Source organism: Microtus pennsylvanicus, chromosome 13 (genome assembly GCF_037038515.1).
Source record: "Microtus pennsylvanicus isolate mMicPen1 chromosome 13, mMicPen1.hap1, whole genome shotgun sequence".
Taxonomy (NCBI): Eukaryota; Metazoa; Chordata; class Mammalia; order Rodentia; family Cricetidae; genus Microtus; species Microtus pennsylvanicus.
The window spans coordinates 17,683,754-17,690,314 of record NC_134591.1 but is presented as its reverse complement, the minus strand read 5'-3'; the positions used below and the strand labels follow the sequence as shown (position 1 = coordinate 17,690,314).

Below are 6,561 nucleotides of genomic sequence, written 5' to 3'. Positions count from 1 at the left end.
TCATTTTCGATAAAGGAGCTAAAAGTATACAATGGAAGAAAGAAAGCATCTTCAACAAATGGTGCTGGCACAACTGGATGTCAACCTGTAGAAGAATGAAAATAGACCCATATCTATCACCGTGCACAAAACTCAAGTCCAAATGGATTAAAGACCTCATTATCAGCCCGAAAACACTGAACCTGATAGAAGAGAAAGTGGGAAATACCCTACAACAGATGGGCACAGGTGATCGCTTCTTAGGTATAACCCCAGAAGCACAGGCATTAAGGGCAACATTGAATAAATGGGACCTACTAAAACTGAGAAGCTTCTGTAAAGCAAAGGACACTGTCACTAAGACACAAAGGCAACCTACTGACTGGGAGAAGATCTTCACCAACCCCGCAACAGACAAAGGTCCGATCTCCAAAATATATAGAGAACTCAAGAAACTAGACTTTAAAATGCTAATTAACCCAATTAAAAAATGGGGCACTGAACTGAACAGAGAATTCTCAACAGAAGAACTTCAAATGGCCAAAAGATACTTAAGGTCGTGCTCAACTTCCTTAGCAATCAGGGAAATGCAAATCAAAACAACTTTGAGATACCATCTTACACCTGTCAGAATGGCTAAAGTCAAAAACACCAAGGATAGCCTTTGCTGGAGAGGCTGTGGAGGAAGGGGTACCCTCATCCATTGCTGGTGGGAATGCAATCTTATGCAACCACTGTGGAAGTCAGTGTTTCGGTTTCTCAGGAAATTCGGGATCAACCTACCCCTGGACCCAGCAATACCACTCTTGGGAATTTACCCAAGAGATGTTCTATCACATGTCAAAAGCATTTGTTCAACTATGTTCATAGCAGTATTATTTGTAATAGCCAGAACCTGGAAACAACCTAGATGCCCTTCAATGGAAGAATGGATGAAGAAAGTATGGAATATATACACACTAGAGTACTACGCTGCGGTAAAAAACAATGACTTCTCGAATTTTGCATGCAAATGGATGGAAATAGAAAACACTATCCTGAGTGAGGTATCCCAGACCCAAAAAGAAGAACATGGGATGTACTCACTCATAATTGGTTTCTAGCCATAAATAGGGGTCACAGAATCTACAATTGGCGAACCTAAAGAAGCTAAGTAAGAAGGTGAACACAAGGAAAAACATATCGTTATCCTCTTGGATAAGGGAAGTAGACAAAATTGCCGGGGAGAAAAGTGGGATCTTGGGGGTGGGGTGGGAAGGGGGTAAGGGGAGATGGGGAGAGAAAAGGTAGAAGGGAAGGAGGGGGGACTTGGGGAAATAGGAGGATCGGGATAAAGGAAGGTTGGATAGGGGAGCACGGAACCACAATTCTTAGTTAAGGGACCCACTTTAGGGTGGGCAGGAGAATTGACCCTAGAGGGGCTCCCAGGTGCCCAAGCTGAGGTCCCCAGTTAGTTCCTTGGGCAGCTGAGGATAGGGAACCTGAAATGACCCCATCCTAGCGCAATATTGACGAATATCTTGCATATCATCTTAGAACTTTCATCTGGTGATTGATGGAGATAGAGACAGAGACCGAGACCCACACTGGAGCACTGGACTGAGCTCCCAAGGTCCCAATGAGGAGCAGAAGGAGGGAGAACATGAACAAAGAAGTCGGGACCGCGAGGGGTGCACCCACCCACTGAGACAGTGGAGCTGATCTACTGGGAGCTCACCAAGGCCAGCTGGACAATTACCAAAAAAAGCATGGGATAAAACTGAACTCTCTGATCATGACGAACAATGAGGGCTGATGAGACGCCAAGGACAATGGCACGCAGTTTTGATCCTACGCAATCTGCTGGCCTGGTGGGAGCCTAGCCAGTTTGGATGTTCACCTTCCTAGATATGGACGGAGAGGGGAGGACCTAGGACTTACCACAGGGCAGGGAACCCTGACTGCTCTTTGGACTGGAGAGGGAGGGGGAGAGGAGGGGGGAGAAGGGGAGAGGGGTGGGAGGAGGGGGAGAAGAGTGGGAGGAGGGGGAGGGAAAGGGGAGGCTGGGAGGAGGTGGAAATTTGTTTTTTTTTCCTTTATTCTTTTATCAATAAAAAAAAATAATCAAAAAAAAAGATATACTCAATTTATCCAATATAGTTTATCACTTTTAGTTGAATTCTATACCAAAATACAGTATTAATAGGATTATTTTTTAGCCTGAAAAAATAAACGTGATTACTTATTCTTGATACTTGAAACATTTTATGCATATTTACTTCATTTTTTTAGGTTCATCATTTTTTCCATGTGCATATCTTTTAGGATTCTACATATATGCTGACCATCTATTTACATTGTTAATCTATATTACTCGTTGAATTATATCTTTGCATAACAGCCCCCCCCCCCCCCCCCCGGACATGTGCTGATACTTTGTTCATGCTTTAACAAATAAAGCTTACCTTTAACTAAAGCCACCTGCCTGTGGTTTTGTAACCAATGGCACAGGCAGGAGCTACACATGGTCAGAGTCACCAACTCACCAACTTGGTTTACCCATCCTCTTTTTCCCAAGTCCTCTGTGCAGGTCTGAACTTTTCTGTTACAGCCTTTCTGCAGCAAATTCCACAGGTGTTTGGGGTTCAAACGCCACAGGAATTAGCTCTTTAGCTGGCTCTTTGGCTTCTTTTCTCCAGGTGGGTTCTGGGCTTTCCCTGGACCCCCTTCTCGGGCTGCTGCCAAAATACTTAGCTGCCTTGAAACCTGGTCAGGCTTCTACTATTCTATGCAGCAGCAATCAGTCTCATACCATCATCATCATCGGCAGATTTGGTGAGACAATTGGGAATTACTAAAGGGAGGAATAAATTAAAAGACTTATTTCCCATCTTAAAAATGGGACGCATAGCTGGACAGTGGTGGTACACATATTTAATCCCAGTACTGGGAAGGCAGAAGCAGAGGGATTGTTGTGAGTTTAAGGCCAGCTTGAGCTATGAAGCAAGTTTTAGGACTGCCAGAACTATTACACAGAGAGACTCTGTCTCAGAGAGAGAGAGAGAGAGAGAGAGAGAGAGAGAGAGAGAGAGAGAGAGAGAGAGAAATGGGAAACACAATTAACAATAGTGAGCTACGACTCTGTATGTTATGCAATGAAATGAATGAAATGAGAAATTCAATTTCACTTTCATTCATGATTATACAATAAATGATATAAAATTTGAACATTTAAATCAATTAAGTGCAAGGATAATCAACTTGGGTTGACATAATGCTAATTATCATCTTGATAATTCTTAGTTTATATCTAAAAACATTGGTTGATATGAGTACCAAATACAGGCCTTAGAAAAACTTATTAAAATATATCATAGAGATATTCAAATCCATACTGAGTAATTTAAAGGAGAACCAATTTTAGTGTTGCATTATAAGGTTAGAGCAGAACAGTGTAAGATTTTTCAAACCAACTTTAATATATCCAGTCACCGAGCAGGAACTTCCAAATGGCATGCATCTCCAAGGCTGTTTAAACCCTCAGTGGAATGCTGTGGGAATATTATATTCAAGGAGATTCAAGGAATCAATAGTCTCATTTGGTATATGTTCACCTTTTGTGAGGCAGATGTTATACTTGTGGTCGACTTGTAATAGAATTATCTCTCAAGACTGGAGAGACTTGGCTACAACAGTCTTGGAGACTTGTCTTCAATTAAAATGGAGGACCTCGTAGAAAGAGAAGACTAAGACCATTGAACAAAGAAGTAGCGTTAGAGGTATGAAAATCTCCCAAGACCATATTCTTGAAGAAGGAGGTTATGGTAATGTAGAAAGGCAATCTTTATATGATATCCACACCCTGGCTTTATATCATGCAACAGCTTTGAATGATTTGGACAGAATTGAAGAGGTAGGAAAGAAAATTGAGCCATTTACTAATGCTATACCGGGCCCAAAATAAACCTTCGATTATTTCTTATAATAATTGACTTCAGCCTCTATCGGTGGTGGCGGCGTGTGACGAGAGATGTCTCACAGGAAATTCTCTGCTCCCAGGCATAGGTCCTTGGGCTTCTTGCCTCAGAAATGCAGCAACAGGCATCATGGGAAAATGAAGAGCTTCTCCAAGGATGACCCTTCCAAGCCTGTTCACCTCACGGCCTTTTTAGGCTATGAGGCTGGCATGACCCACATTTTCTGGGAGGCTAACAGACCAGGATCCAAGGTGAACAAGAAAGAAGTTGAGGAGGCTGTAACCATTGTGGAAGCCTATGATAGATGTGGACATCGTGGGATACATCAAAACCCCACGGGGTCTCCGCACCTTCAAAACAGTATTTGCTGAGCACATCAGTGATGAGTGTAAAAGGCGTTTCCACAAGAACTGGCACAAATATAAGAAGAAGGTCTTCACCAAATACTGTAAGAAATGGCAGGATGACATGGGCAAGAAACAGCTGGAGAAAGACTTCAACAGCATGAAGAAATACTGCCAAGTCATCCAGATAATTGCCCACACTCAGACATGTCTGCTTCCTCTGCTCCAGAAGAAGGCACACTTGACGGAGATCCAGGTGAATGGGGGCACTGTGGCTGAGAACCTAGACTGGGCCTGGGAGAAGCTGGAGCAGCAAGTTCCTGTGAACCAGGTGTTTGGACAGGATGAGATGATTGATGTCACTGGAGTAATAAAAGACAAAGGCTACAAAGGGGTGACCAGTCGTTGGCGTACAAAGAAACTGCCCCACAAGACCCATCAAGAGTTGCGGAAGGTTGCCTGTATTGGCACTTGGCACCCTGCCCGAGTGGCCTTCTCTGTGGGTCGGGCTGGGAAGAAAGGCTACCATCATCAACAGAGATCAACAAGAAGATTTACAAGATTGGTCAGGGCTACCTCATCAAGTATGGCAAGCTGATCAAAAACAATGCATCTACTGACTATGATCTTTCTGACAAGAGTATCAACCCAACGAGTGACTTTGTCCATTATGGTGAGGTAACCAATGACTTCATCATGCCCAAAGGCTGTGTGGTGGAACCAAGAAGCAAGGGCTCACTCTCCATAAATCCTTTCTGGTGCAGACCAAATGGCAGGCTCTGGAGAAGATTGACTTGAAATTCATTGACACCACCTCCAAGTTTGAACATGGTCATTTCCAGACCACGGAGGAGAAGAAAACATTCATGGGACAACTCAAGAAAGACTGCATTGCCAAGGAGGAAGATGCTTACTGCCAGAATTTGCCTGACTAGTGTGGTCTCAAAAAAACTTTTTCAGTAAAAAAAAAAAAAAAATTGACTTCAGCAGTAAATAGAATGATACTAAATTCAGAAGCTAGACAAATATTTGAATCTATGGCTTTTGAAAATGCTAATATAGGCCAAGAGATGGTATTGCATGCTATACATACATTTCTAATTTTCTTCAAATTAGATATAGATAGATAGATAGATAGATAGATAGATAGATAGATAGATAGAGGTATTGTATCCATACAACTCATTTAACAATGTAATGCAAATTTCTAGTCCTTGAAAGTTATTATTACCAACTATTAAGGATAATAAAAAATTCAGAGTAGTAATTAGTCACCTATTACAATCAAACTTGTAGTCATGTTAGGTATGTATTTAAAGTCAAAAAGATAAATTTTAGTTAGACAGGTGGTCTGCAAACAATTCAGAGACATGCAGAATATGGAATTTAAGATGTTTTAATAACATAGGTTCCTTTTTATGGCAATGAGACATGTCTGCCCCTGGCAACAAAAATCTATATTGGAAAAGATCATGTATAGCAAAGATAGTCCACATAGACCTACTTTGATTGTGACAAAAGTAAGTAACTGGGCAAGAAAGTGCTCTTACTAGACTACTGACTGTATGCTCTGAAATGGGACAAGCAGGACACAAAGAGAGTGACTGCCAAATCTTGCCAAGACAAGGTGGGTAGTCTTTCAAAAATTCTGCTTCACAGAATAGTCAGTGAAATATTTTAATTCTCTGGGTAAGGGATGGATGCCCCAACATTACAAAGGAACCTAGGGTGACTTTCTAAGCAGTCAGTTTTCTTATTTACCAGACTAGGTGGTATAGGATGTGCTTTTGTTTATGCGTTGCTTTTATTGGTTAATCAATAAAGAAACTGTTTGGCCTGATAAGGCAGAACTTAGGGAGGCAAAAAAGACAGAACTAAATTCTGAAAGAAAGAAAACGGAGTGAGAGAGCCTCCATGGAGATGCCAGGTCAGACATGCTAAATCTTTCCCAGTAAGCCATGACCTCGTAGCAAACATAGATTAATTAAAATGGGTTAAAGCAAGATGTGAGAGTTAGCCAATAGGAGGCTAGAGTTAATGACCAAGCAGTGTTTTTAATTAATACAGTTTCTGTGTGATTATTTCAGGTGTAAGCTAGCCAGGCAGCCAGAACAAGGGGCCCCGCTCCCTACAACACTAGAAAAAGAAATTTACTAAAGAATGTAAACTGTATAAGATCGAGAGAAATAAAAAAGATAATTATGCAAGGCCAGTTAGAATAAAAAGTGATATAGGTAAACACTTTGGCGTCACTAAGACATGATATACAATGGTATATTTTC

The 6,561-nt window shown here is 41.5% G+C and overlaps 1 pseudogene; it reads left to right on the top strand.

Moving 5' to 3' along the window:
- The first annotated feature begins 3,988 nt into the window (after nt 1–3,988).
- On the top strand, nt 3,989–5,214 carry LOC142834232 (large ribosomal subunit protein uL3 pseudogene; annotated as a pseudogene).
- Nucleotides 5,215–6,561: the final 1,347 nt, after the last annotated feature.